Genomic DNA, 13166 nt, shown 5'->3' with positions numbered 1-13166 from the left:
TTGATACGACTACATATTTGTTTCCGCAATTTTGAAATAATCACATTGAAAAAAAAAACTATTTTATCCTAGAATCTGGTCACAAAATTTGATGAGAATCGGTTGAGAATTAAACCGAGGAGAACGTTCTCCTCAAACGAAATTTGGCCCGAGTTAAAACGGAGACCTTCGCAAACGCGTCGGTCAATAAAGGAGTAAAATGTGCGTTTGACTTGGACATCAAGCGAAATAAAAACTTGCATTGTATTTAAAAACAAAGCATTCATTTCTTTTGAAAAACATCGGCTTACGAGTTTTTTAAATTTATATTTTAACGTCAGGCCTACTTTAAAAAAAATAGGTACTCATTTAGAGTAGGCATGTTTATCGACCGATCTATTTTTTTTACATTATGTACTAAATTTCGTAATTCATAAGTTTCATAACTCAAATGTAATTATTCTAAATCAAACTCCACATATTAGAACCGTGGTGGCTCCATCTAGTGACAATATTCAATATTACTTCGACAGCTCCACATAACTGTCCTGCGCTGTTGTTCATAACGTAGTCAGTCGCGATATAATTGTGATTTCAAATTTTGAAAATGAATGCATTGAATTCGTGTTGTTATTAATGTTTGTATTTCATTTATAATGTTTTTAATTTATGACACTTTAAATGTCTCTTAATACATCTTAATCTGTAAGATAAAAATTTCGTTATCGCCGATTGTGACATATAGCGCCATCTATGATATCGATTTAAAAAGAATTATACGGCCTTCGGAATGGGAGGGCATGCTTTACAGTGATTACTTTACACAACTAAGACAATACCACTTACCTCTATGATGCAATAAACATAATAAACAGACATTTCTTTACCGTAAGTAAAGTATTAAGATGACGTGTCATAATGACGGGCATTAGTTGAACTGCAACCGTTATTATTACACTTGACCGGAGCTACAATTCTGGCCGCGTAGCCAACATGCCAACCACTTACCGTAGCGATCGAAACGCAACTGTCACTGTCGCACTAATATGGAAGAGTCATCATATAGAGAGACACAAAACGTTTCGTTGTCGGAGCGATAGCGATTGTCACCTTGGCTAGGCCGGCTGGTAGCAGTAAAACCGAATGCGCATTGGATTGATAACAACTCAGCGCCTACTGCCTTTTAACTTGGGACATAACTTTTTTTACTATGCGTGAAGGCTGCATGGTTACCTATGCGTCTTTCCAGTGGATATCATAAAATAAATGACCTTTATCGCCTAATTTGCCAATGTCAATAAGTCATGTTTTTAGTCGAAAGGGACAAGACGATTACGAGTTACAATGCGCTAATGATCGAGTTTTAGTAATAATGATAAGTTAATCAGGTCACACCGAGAGGTGATTTCTTTGATTTAGAGGGAGAATTGGAATCATACCGCAGCTTCTGCAACAACTGCGTCTCCGCCAAATTTCAGAATACAGTTGGCCCAGCTTAAAAGCAGTATTTAATAAGATTTTAATAATGAGATAGGAGAGACTATTATAATTAAGATAGTAATTGTCACAGCCCATTAGCCACTATTACTTATTTACAGTATTTTGGTTGAATTAAAGCAGCATCGCATGCAGCGCGCGCGCAGAAAGCGTGGCGCGCGCCGGAGCGCGGCGCACGCGTCGCGTGAAGCTCCGCTCATTAGAGATCTGCTCTAAACACTGGCTGAAACTGCTTGTTAGGATTACATCCAGCCTTTGACACGAGAATATTGATGGGCGATAGTTATTCACTGTAGGTATAATCGCCATCAGATATATCGAAGCGACTAAGGCGCTCACTAATATCTGAACACGCCTCTATTCGGGGCGTTAAAGTGCGAGTTCAAATATTGTGAATACCATGGCCGCTCCGATATATCTGATGGCGACTGGCGACTGTAGGTACATACAAAGTCAGTTCTTCCGACAATGAATGTAGATCTGATATTATTTCAAGGATAGACGACATTGTTTATTTGTCAAATCACGACTAAAGTTATTAGATTAGGGCTATTAGTTACAGATCTGTTCTAGATACAGTAACTACTCTGAAAGACGTTTTAAGGACACGTCACGCACAAGAATATTGTCCACTAGCCGAAGGTCATGCAGTTCAATATAATTTAAATACCAAACCAAAGATATAAATTAGGTTAATGATGGTTTTCAGTCCAGAAGATTAAAAATTCTTCCACAGTTGCAGCGTAAGTACAGATTTTGAGGCATTTATTTGTTCGCACATCGTATAGTTTTCGAGCCTATATCCTTACTACGAGTTTGACACTGACGTATTCACTAGCGACTGCGTAAACTAACTTACAATGCATTCCCTTCGTACTGACATTGTTACAAGAGAGATGCACTGCGTTGGAGTTGACGCAGTCGCTAGCGTTTAAGGCCGCGTCTCAAAAATATATGATAGAATAGGAGTAGTTTGTGTTCCAGGGATTTCGACATGAATATTTACCTCCCCGCCATGTAGCACTCCGCAAATGTCGTTATCTGAAACAACAAATTGCTCATGAGAAATGCGCACGACATGCAACTCAAAATATATCCAATAAAGTCAATGCGTCGGGGATAGTGCAATACCGCGTAACTAACAAAGTCGAAAGAGTTCGAAATTCAAACACCATACAAGGAAGTTGGACCTTACTGCATTTGTTAGTTACGCGGTATTGCACTATCCCTGACGAATGGCTCTATTGGAATTACAGGAAAAACCCATCACTTGCTAACACTAAAGAGTCGTATGAATCGCTAACGCTTTCGTATCAAGTTGTAACTTTTTCAGTAAAAGTTGGTGCAACTGCAATCGTTTTTGTTGGGTAACAAAGTGGGCTAAGTGTGTAATTACTTATTACTTGCTATAATTAATTTTATGTCACAAGCGCCGTTTGACAGTTGGTATTGGCACTAAATTTTTGGTCAAAGTACGCTGGTCTCTTGGTTTAAGGGGTCAACCTCTGGATACATCTCAAAAAGGGGAAGGGGAAAAGGGCAATTTAGGCGATCCAGTCTGCGCTCTGTTTCTATCTTAGGAGTTTATTTTCAATAGGGCTTATTTTTATATGGATTTCATAGAGAAAAAACTCCTTTTGAAATGACACTTTGAAATGTCACTTTTTTGTCTACTATTTAGATTTAGACCATCTTTGGTATAATTTTCGTATAACTGAAAGACTGCATTTCCTCCAGTTTTATCCATTCATGGTACATTATCCATCGAAATAAAACACCAAATGAAATTAAATGCAAAATCTATAAAACATTTCGTCTCTACATGTTGATTTCTGATACTGATACTCGTAAGTACTGTACATAAGCAGATTTAAATTGTGATAAACCCGTCTCAATAAGTCAGTTTTCGCTATTCTAGAGTTCTAGAACAATTTGAAGTGTAGTTATGTTGTTTCGGAACAGGGTAGCAGGTTGTTGCGTGATAGCAGTGTCAACATTAGGATCCATTCACCTTTGCACCCGGTGAACTCCGCCCTCTGACCGGTAAAGCTGTATTCATACTCGATCGAATACCTACTTTTATTAGTAGGAACGTAAATCCTTCGTTATTTTCATTTATACCCTAGCCTTTGCCTAGTAACGTTGAATTTAAGAAAAATAACGTAATAACTTGTTTACATGAATATTTCAAAACCAAAAATGAGTGTCAGTACATTTTAGTTAAGTTTATGCATAAGAAGTTTATCGTTTCATAAATTCAACTTAAACTAACTTTTTCAACTTAAAAAAAAACTTTAACTGGCTTATATACTTGGTCAACCAGATCTTGACAGTAGAAAAAGGCGGCAAATTTGAAAAATGTAGGCGCGAAGGGATATCGGCCCATAGAAAATTTTAATTTCGCGCCTTTTTTTACTGACAAGATTTGGTTGACCAGCTATACCTACTTAGAGCGTTAAAAATAATGAATTCATAATTATCATATGAGTCCATAATTTAATCTGATTGTAGCACGCAGATCGTACAGTTAATAAAAAATACCGCCCAAAAAACGCTTAAATGGATCAAGTTATTAATACAAAGTGATGCACATAAGCCTAGGAGGTAGGCCCCCGCGCCCACTAAGTGTCAATGTGGACGGCGCCGTCCTTCCTCAGGTAAATAGTACCAAGTGCCTTGAAGTGGAACGTGCATATAGATGTCGTGTGTGGCAAGTTGTCTGGTGCATGTTTCGCATTAAGCAGGTTGGCGCGAATCTTGCCTCACCAGCAGCTAAGGACTAGCTACTTCTCGCTGTTCCATTCGGTGATGTGCTACGGCCTAGAATTCTGGGGCACAGCTGCGGAATGGCAGCGTGTATTCATTTTACAAAAACGTGCAGTACGTACGGATCATATCATATGTCCCACACGGAACCCCCGCTAGGCAACTATTCATAAATAACAACATAATGACACTCACATCACAATATCTATTTTACATAATTAAATATATTAGAAAAAACATACACCTATTTCCAATAAAGACATTTAAAAGTTCACGTATTACACAAAAACACAAAAATATGTTGGACTCGACATGTTGTCGACTTGCAAAATCCAATAAAACGGTATCTATTGCGGGGCCAGGTATCTATAATGAACTACCCGACAACATTAAAAATATTGAAAATGACCTGACATTCTACACTCAGTTAAAAAAATGGCTCACTAGAAATGCCTTTTATGACATGTCAGAATATAATAATATTAATAATAATGATTTAATTGTAATTTAATTTTTTAATTTATTTTATTTATTTGAATTATGTTGATTATTATAATAGTGTTTTATTTTACTGTAACTCATGAATATTATATTAATGAATTGAAATTGACTAATTATAAGTATACATTTTTGACATATAAAGTTTGTAATTTTATGAATAAAGAAATATGAAATATGAAATATGAAATATGAAATATGGCTTTCGACAGAAATACCTAAACCGTTAACTCAACGCCGCCTTATGCGACACTAATAAAATACTTCCAGCCTGAATAAGAAACTTTGAACCTTATTTTAAAACCAATAAGGCTTATTTAAGATCATGTTTTCAGGTATTACAGGTGATTGACATATTGAATGTATGCTTTACCGGCAAACAGGCTGAATGGGTCAAATAATTGCGTGTTTTATGAAATTGTACAATTTTATGGACATTGATTGATGTATAGTTTCAAAGTTTTCAGTTAGCCATTGTTCTAAAACTTTTTCAGCAGGACATAATTTATCTAATGTGATGAACTATACTATTGATTCCTGCAGAGATGGAATGGAGTTAGTAAAGGCTTTGATTCTTTGAATTATTTTATTAGTAAGTACTCATTTTTATTGGTTAAACTATGCCTGGATGCACGCCCTTGCTTGATCTAAATCAGATTTGATCTAAATAATAATTAAATTACAATCGGTTACTTATCAGTTGGGCGTTTTTTTTTTTGTTGTCCCCTACACTTTTTTTTCAAATTTGGGATTTTTTATGTTATTTCTACTCAGAATCAGGAGTTCTTTCTATCCTAATAGGAGATAAAAAGTGTCCCAAAATTTCCATACATTTTTCGATCTTTCCATTCCGCGACCGCCATACAAAGTCTATGAAAAATGGTGACGTAATGGAAATAAAAACCTAAATGGAAATAAAAAGGACAATTTTTTTCTCCTATTAGGATAGAAAGAGCTCGTGATTCTGAGTAGAAATAACATAAAAAATCCCAAATTTAAAAAAAAAGTGTAGGGGACAACAAAAAAAAAAGCGGCCAAGTGCGAGTCGGACTCGCCCATGAAGGGTTCCGTATTTAGGCGATTTATGACGTATTAAAAAAAAACTACTTGCTAGATCTCGTTCAAACCAATTTTCGGTGGAAGTTTACATGGTAATGTACATCATATATATTTTTTAGTTTTATCATTCTCTTATTTTAGAAGTTACAGGGGGGGGGACACACATTTTACCACTTTGGAAGTGTCTCTCGCGCAAACTATTCAGTTTAGAAAAAAATGATATTAGAAACCTCAATATCATTTTTGAAGACCTATCCATAGATACCCCACACGTATGGGTTTGATGAAAAAAAAAATTTTGAGTTTCAGTTCGAAGTATGGGGACCCCAAAAATTTATTGTTTTTTTTTTCTATTTTTGTGTGAAAATCTTCATGCGGTTCACAGAATACATCTACTTACCAAGTTTCAACAGTATAGTTCTTATAGTTTCGGAGAAATGTGGCTGTGACATACGGACGGACAGACAGACGGACAGACGGACAGACGGACAGACAGACAGACATGACGAATCTATAAGGGTTCCGTTTTTTGCCATTTGGCTACGGAACCCTAAAAACGCCCAGTTATTGTTGATTCTGTTTGCATAGTCTCAAAATTTGGCAAAACTCATACCAGAATTAATTAAAATATCAAATTACTAAATAAATGTAAAGGAAACGCTGAAGGTCAACTTTTGATACAACTAAATGAAAAAACCTAAATACACGCGTAACGAATGCTGCTTAATAACTTTTGCAATACAGAGGTACCGACACCGACCAGGCTCACATAAATAGCATGGAAGCATTGCGACAGAGGTTGGGCAACGACGCAATTACGGCGCCTCTTAACTTCTAACTTGGGTCCGAACCTCGTCTTAGAATATGCTTGTTTCCTGTACTATACACAGTCAAATTATATCTCAGAAATAATGGAGTAATATTTAAAATAAGCGCGGAAATGACGAGCCAATGTCTGAGTATGATTAAGTTTGTAAATTGCATCAACAAATGGCATCCAAACTGCTAAATCCTTTCTCATATCAATTTTGTAGTCTTCACTTTTCATAAAGTTCCTGGCATTAAAAAGTTTAACCCTGAAATTGAGGATTTTAGAATCTGTTTCTGTCCAATGTCTCTCTCTTAGTTATTCGCAATAAGAATTTGCAAAATCCAATCCTTTTGAAATATCAAATACTGTGTAACTGTTTAATGTTAAAGATATGCAATACTAAATGCAAATTTATCTTACAGCATAATTAAGTTGCAAAATTACCTTCTCGATAAAGTCGTTTTGGCTGATGAAGATAACACGTGCTTGTTAACATAATGAGGGTCTGGTTTTCCATTAAAAGAAGGTGAATAAAGTTATAAACGAATTATAGTAAAATGCGTTAAATAAAAGTGTTTAGGTCGCGAGAAAAACATGATAAAAGGACGAACCGCAGAATCGGTGAAATTTCCATTATCAGTTTCTATAAAATCAGTCAAATCAGTCTGACACAATTTCGTGACCCTTTGACATACTGCACACAATCCCGTCGTGGTCATCCAGATTGCAGTTTTGAAAGATATTCTTCTTATAAGAAGTTATTTATATAACGCACGATGTTTTCCTTAAAAGTTTTGTTTTGAATCTCCGGTTGATTTATTTATTGTTGATAAGTTTGAAAAATAAAACTAACCTAACCGGTCCTTTGATGCTTAGGTATACACAGAGCTTACTGTGGGACTAAGTAAAAATTGTCCTATAATAAAATATATGAAAAAACGCGAATGATACTTCTGTCCGTAGTACTCCTGCGTATTGTTCTGCGTAATTAGCATGAAGGAAGCCACCGCGTGGCAATGCGCACGGCCGTGGCCGGTTCCGCTGCTTCCGCCTCAGAGATGCCGGGTTTTGGAGCCCGTATTTTACTTGCAATAATTGTTTCAAGGTTCATCTCTTACCAAAGCAGAGAGTATTCTTCTAAAAGTGGTAAAGTTTTTGCAATGCTCCACACTCTCCACAGCCCACATATATAATTACGGATTTTAACTTATGGTCGATCCTTGGAATCGTTTCAGTATTGAAAATGGCGAAAACTATGAAAAATAAGATTAACTGTAGGTACAGTTTTAATAAATACATATATCTAGATTATTCTTCGGTGACGGTAGTGTGGTAAAAGGTAAATTTAGTAAAAACATATTTTACCCCGCCACTCAAAACAGCCGTAAGCGATATCAGAAGACAATTTTAACAGATTTAACACGAATGCCCATTTAGCACAGGAAAAGTAGTGTATTTTGGCGGCAAAATATGTACATCAATAAAAAATTGTTTATGACCTTTGTCTTGGCACTAGAAATGAGGATCTGCCGAGTCCTATCAAAATTTAGGCGTACGAACCCCTTGATAGGACTCGGCAGATCCTCATTTCTAGTGCCAAGATAAAGGTCATAAACAATTTTTTATTGATGTACATATTTTGCCGCCAAATTGCCATATTTAGGCTTATTTTACCTGTACTATAAAGATTTTTGTGTTAACCCTTGCCAAGACATATATTAAATTAACTATATGGCAGTTACCTATAATAAAATTCATAATCTTCAATTCGATTAAAGTTCAAATTTAAACAATTATTTTTTTATGATTTACAGTAAGCAGCAGAGTTAATGCATAGTGCGGCATACATTGTATGACACCACCATTCTGCCGTTTCCGGTCTTCCGGATAAGATAAATAGGGTTTGGAAGCCATACCAGCCATTTGAAAAGATTACCGACAGCGTACACTGAACTGCAGCCCTACATTGTGCACCTTATTCCATCGAAATAAAGAGCACGCAGTTTATATTGTAAATACTCTTATAACAAGTGTATTTATAGCTGACTGGTGAACAGATTAGTGGGAACTATGGAAAGCCTTGACATTCATGAGTCAAAAGCCGGGTTGGCTGCGCTGCGCCACATGTATTTTTCTAACATATAGGTCATACGAATGCTATTTCAATATCAAACATAGGTAAATGGGTATAAGGTATTTTTAAATTTGCTGAAACAACGTCTAAAATAAAATTGGTAATCCACTACTAGCTACCTAACCTTTCACGTATGTACTTACATTTTAAAACTTTCCCAATGAGTCAAAAATGTGTGATCACTTCTGAAAATGTTTTCAAAGAAATGACAGGCACTTTTAGATCTAAAGATTAATTGTCCCTGTCAACATTTCACCGAATTAATACATGTGAGCTCCCGCGAGATGGAGCGTGACGCACGCTCGTGTGCCGGCCATTTACGTTTTTTACTCGAAAATACTTTTGCTTTACAATCACTGTGACATTAATGAATTGTTGTGACAGTTGTACTTTCATCGTGTTACGTGCAGGTTTGATAATAAAAGATAATCATTAGAGATAATAGAAATTGAAAGTCCTGCGACGCCGCTGTACGTAGTCTGTTCGGAAAGAGAAGAGTCGTGGAATGTACTGGGCCCCATACTTCCCATTCTCTTTCCGCACAGTTTCTATAGTCTATTTTATTTGGAAAATCCTACTCTGACTTCAATCTGTTTTTTTTTGTGATTGCCTTTATATAGGTTTTACATGTTAACCACTGAAAAAAAAATATTTATTACATATTTGTTAAGCAGGCAGGCAGTTGAAATAACTGATAATGCCTGTATCCAGAGTCATCAACAGAGTTTGCATTGTGCTTATCTAATTTATTCTTAAAGTCATTGGCACTTTGGGCCGATACTACATCTTCTGGGAATTTGTTACTGATATGAAAACTGTTTGTATTTGTTACTGTTATGAAAACTTTTTTTTTTTAGTGAGGGAGGGGATCGTGCCAAATCTCACCCAGTCTCATGTGGGGGAAAGGAGGGTCTTGACAAATCATATTTTCCTTAAGACACATTGTATGTTTCATAAACCCAACGTGTCTAAAACATTGATGTTGGCGAAATCAACCACATTATCAACGGAGCCATTATACACAAAAATTAATCGATTAATAGAAAAAAAAATGCCAAAATCTGTAATAATAGATGACCTCTAATGTATTATGAGATTTATGAGACCAGTGCCAGAAACAAATAATATTTTAATATCAATTAAGGTTGCACAAATTGCGCTATTACAATACAAAAGCTTAAAACTTTACAATAATTACCCAATTTGTTTCATTCTAATCCGTCAAATCCCAAAGTAACTCATCTGTTACGTAAATTGCTATAACTCAACTGATGCATATTCATCACTCATACCGCCATACTTCGTGAAGAGCCATTCCAAATCTTATCTCTTGCGCAAGAAACTTGCAGATTTATCTCTTTATAATTATGCATATTTTAGACTTTTAGAGATTTATGAAAGTCTGTCAAGGAACTTAGGATGTGGTGTAAAAATGTATTTATTGTACAATTTATAAAAGCAAATCGAAACAAACGATTATGTGCAGGTACGTACGTATTAGGTACATACCTACGTTGTACAACCTATAGGGATACATGGCATCGAGCCCAAAATGGCGGGTTCATTAACTTGTTTCTTTTTCTGAAGCTGGAAACCTAAAAACAATTTGCTTAGAAATAAAAGCACACCATTCTTACATAGGTTTTGTTTTGTAGGTGTTTTAAGAGATGATACCAGCAGGCAACAATGCCTCAACTTGACCCACCTTCCTCTACTCACAATCAACAACCTACAGTTTAGTAAAGATGGATAGATTGCGTAACAGAGTTCCGAAATGACCCCTACCAATCAATCGATTAATCGACTCAAGCATTTACTATAAAAAAAAATCGTTATACGATTCCAACGCGCTCGAGTAGCGTGCATGCAGAGAAATCAGATATGCATATTTATAGCTACTCGTAAGTATATGACTTTCTTTCATTAGTATTTGAGATGAACGCAATATATGATTTACGCACGAATTAGCGTTGTACACACAATTGTTTACGGGCACATTTGATAAGCGGCGCACGTACACGGTTATGATAATATGTAATAACTTATTTAACTTATTCTGTAACACTGATACGGTGTCGCGAGGATAATCGGTGTGCCGTGTTTTAAATTTTTGTGTTTTAATTGCCGAGTAGAGTATTTAATTCATATAAAAAGTGTTTTTATTGCATTTTGTGAAATCTTAATAAGTACTAATATATTAGAAATATAAAGATACTAGCGACCCGCCCTGGCTTCGCACGGATTAACAAATTACATAAAAATTCCTCTTGAATCACCCTATCTATTAAAAAAACCGCATCAAAGTCCGTGGCGTAGATTTAAAGATCTAAGCATACATAGGGACAGACAGAGCGGGAAGCGACGTTGTTTTATACTATGTAGTGATACCTTTCTTTAATGAGAAACATATCTGAAAGCCAGTGAACAAATAAGACAATATAAATACATAAAAACATTCACAACTTAACATAAATAACTACCGTTCCTATAATATTTAACCCCAGTTTGACTCAAACAATATCCCATTATAGTATGAAACTGTTAATACACGATTTGTATTATGTGACATCACCCAGTCCACCTGACAACATAAGCAACAATGATTACTGCAATTTGTGTAATGAGGCTTGTAAAGCCAGGTCCACACTAGAGTCTGTGCGGAAAGAGAAGAGTCGTGGAATGTATGGGGCCCAATACATTCCACGACTCTTCTCTTTCCGCACAGACTCTACATTCGTGAGATTAGGGATTAAAAGTGCTGTGATGTCTAAATTATCTCATCGACGTCTTTTATTTCTTTGAATTTACAAGAATTCCTCAGATTAGAAATATTTATTGTTAAAAAATACATAACAAATCTGGCTTCTACATATAAGATGACCTTCTCAAAATTAGAAGGTTTTTGTATAGCTCTAAACAAGGGATTAAAAGTGCTGTGATGTCTAAATTATCTCATCGACGTCTTTTATTTCTTTGAATTTACAAGAATTCCTCAGATTAGAAATATTTATTGTTAAAAAATACATAACAAATCTGGCTTCTACATATAAGATGACCTTCTCAAAATTAGAAGGTTTTTGTATAGCTCTAAACAAAACGAGAAATCAAGTAAATACTTACTCGAAAAAATATATACATTGTATAGTTTGAAGCTTTCTAATAGAGCCCGACGGCTCATCCTATTGTCTATTGTTCAGTAAAACCGCACGTGCTACTTACCTGCAAAAAAGGGTCTTAATTATTCTATTGGGCACCTGAGCGCGGGCTAGTCCAACGCTCAAAAAACCAGTGTAGGTGCGCTCTCCGATAACGCGCCTTTGTTACGCATCTCGATGACACATTTTAGACTGGTTCTATAGCGTTCGACTCGCCGGCACTCAGTAACCAAAGTACCGATTTTTTATGCAGGTGGTTGTGGCACGAGTGGTTTTACTTAACAATAGACAATAGGATTAGCCGTCGGGCTCTATTAGAAAGCTACAAACTATATCTATTATTGGTTTCTGTTAATATTTTTAACGGTTGTTGATGAGTCACAGTCCGGGTAGAAAATACGGACGTGTGGGTGGCTCCCACATATATTACGTCCAACGATTAAATTTAAAACAGTATACCTATATAATAAAAAGTTAACTGAGGACATTGCCTTGCCAAAAAATATAATAAATAAATACACATGAGAACAGTATCACATAGAAATGATAGACTCTGACCCAGCTAACTTTGTACAAATTTGGTAAAAAAAATGCATATTCCCATAAGCTCCATAGTTGACGAAGCACTTGGCATAAAAACTTAGCGTGGTATGGCTGTGGTGTACTTTATCTATGCACTAGCAATAGTACATTGTGCAACGTGAAATATTGTACGAGAGTCTATATATATTTACGACAGCCTGGAGCAGGCTGGAGTGAATTAAAGACTCGAGTAACAATATTTTTACCCCCGGAATCACACACAATATTTTTCATCACACTTGAGAAGAAAAAACTACATATTAAGCAAAATTATTCTTAAATACGGTGACATTTCAAACATTCGTCCGCCATATTATCTTGTTTTGGCAGGTTAGGATTCGAAGGCACAGATCCACCCGGATTCAGCCATAACCGAAAATGGATTAAAAACATTTTTTTTACGGCTAGTATATTAATCAAATTAAATATTTTTAAACATACACATAAAAAATAATTTATAAACGTCATATTTTCAATGTAAAACTCATTTAAAAACTACTTGTTTCGTATGAATTAGTGACATAATTAAAAAAAAAGCCATAACTCACTCGTGTGTTATAGTTTTTTTTTTTTAGAATCTATAACTCCCGCGGGAACAATAGAGGCCTTTGTCCTTCAGTACACCTGCATGAAATAAGATCTTTTTCGAGCAAGTGTGATGAAAAGTGAATAAGTTCTGCACAAC

The 13166-nt window shown here is 35.7% G+C and overlaps 1 protein-coding gene across 1 annotated transcript in view; it reads right to left on the bottom strand.

Moving 5' to 3' along the window:
* LOC134656457 (mucin-2-like) overlaps positions 1-13166 on the bottom strand; it is a 90582-nt gene that overhangs the window by 49845 nt on the left and 27571 nt on the right. Inside the window, exon 2 of the mRNA XM_063511990.1 lies at positions 2483-2517. The gene's annotated coding sequence lies outside the window, so the exon portion shown is untranslated. The remainder of the gene's footprint in view (positions 1-2482; positions 2518-13166) is intronic.

Source organism: Cydia amplana, chromosome 18 (genome assembly GCF_948474715.1).
Source record: "Cydia amplana chromosome 18, ilCydAmpl1.1, whole genome shotgun sequence".
Classification (NCBI taxonomy): Eukaryota; Metazoa; Arthropoda; class Insecta; order Lepidoptera; family Tortricidae; genus Cydia; species Cydia amplana.
The sequence above is the reverse complement of the archived record's forward strand: the minus strand, read 5'-3'. Positions and strand labels throughout refer to the sequence as shown.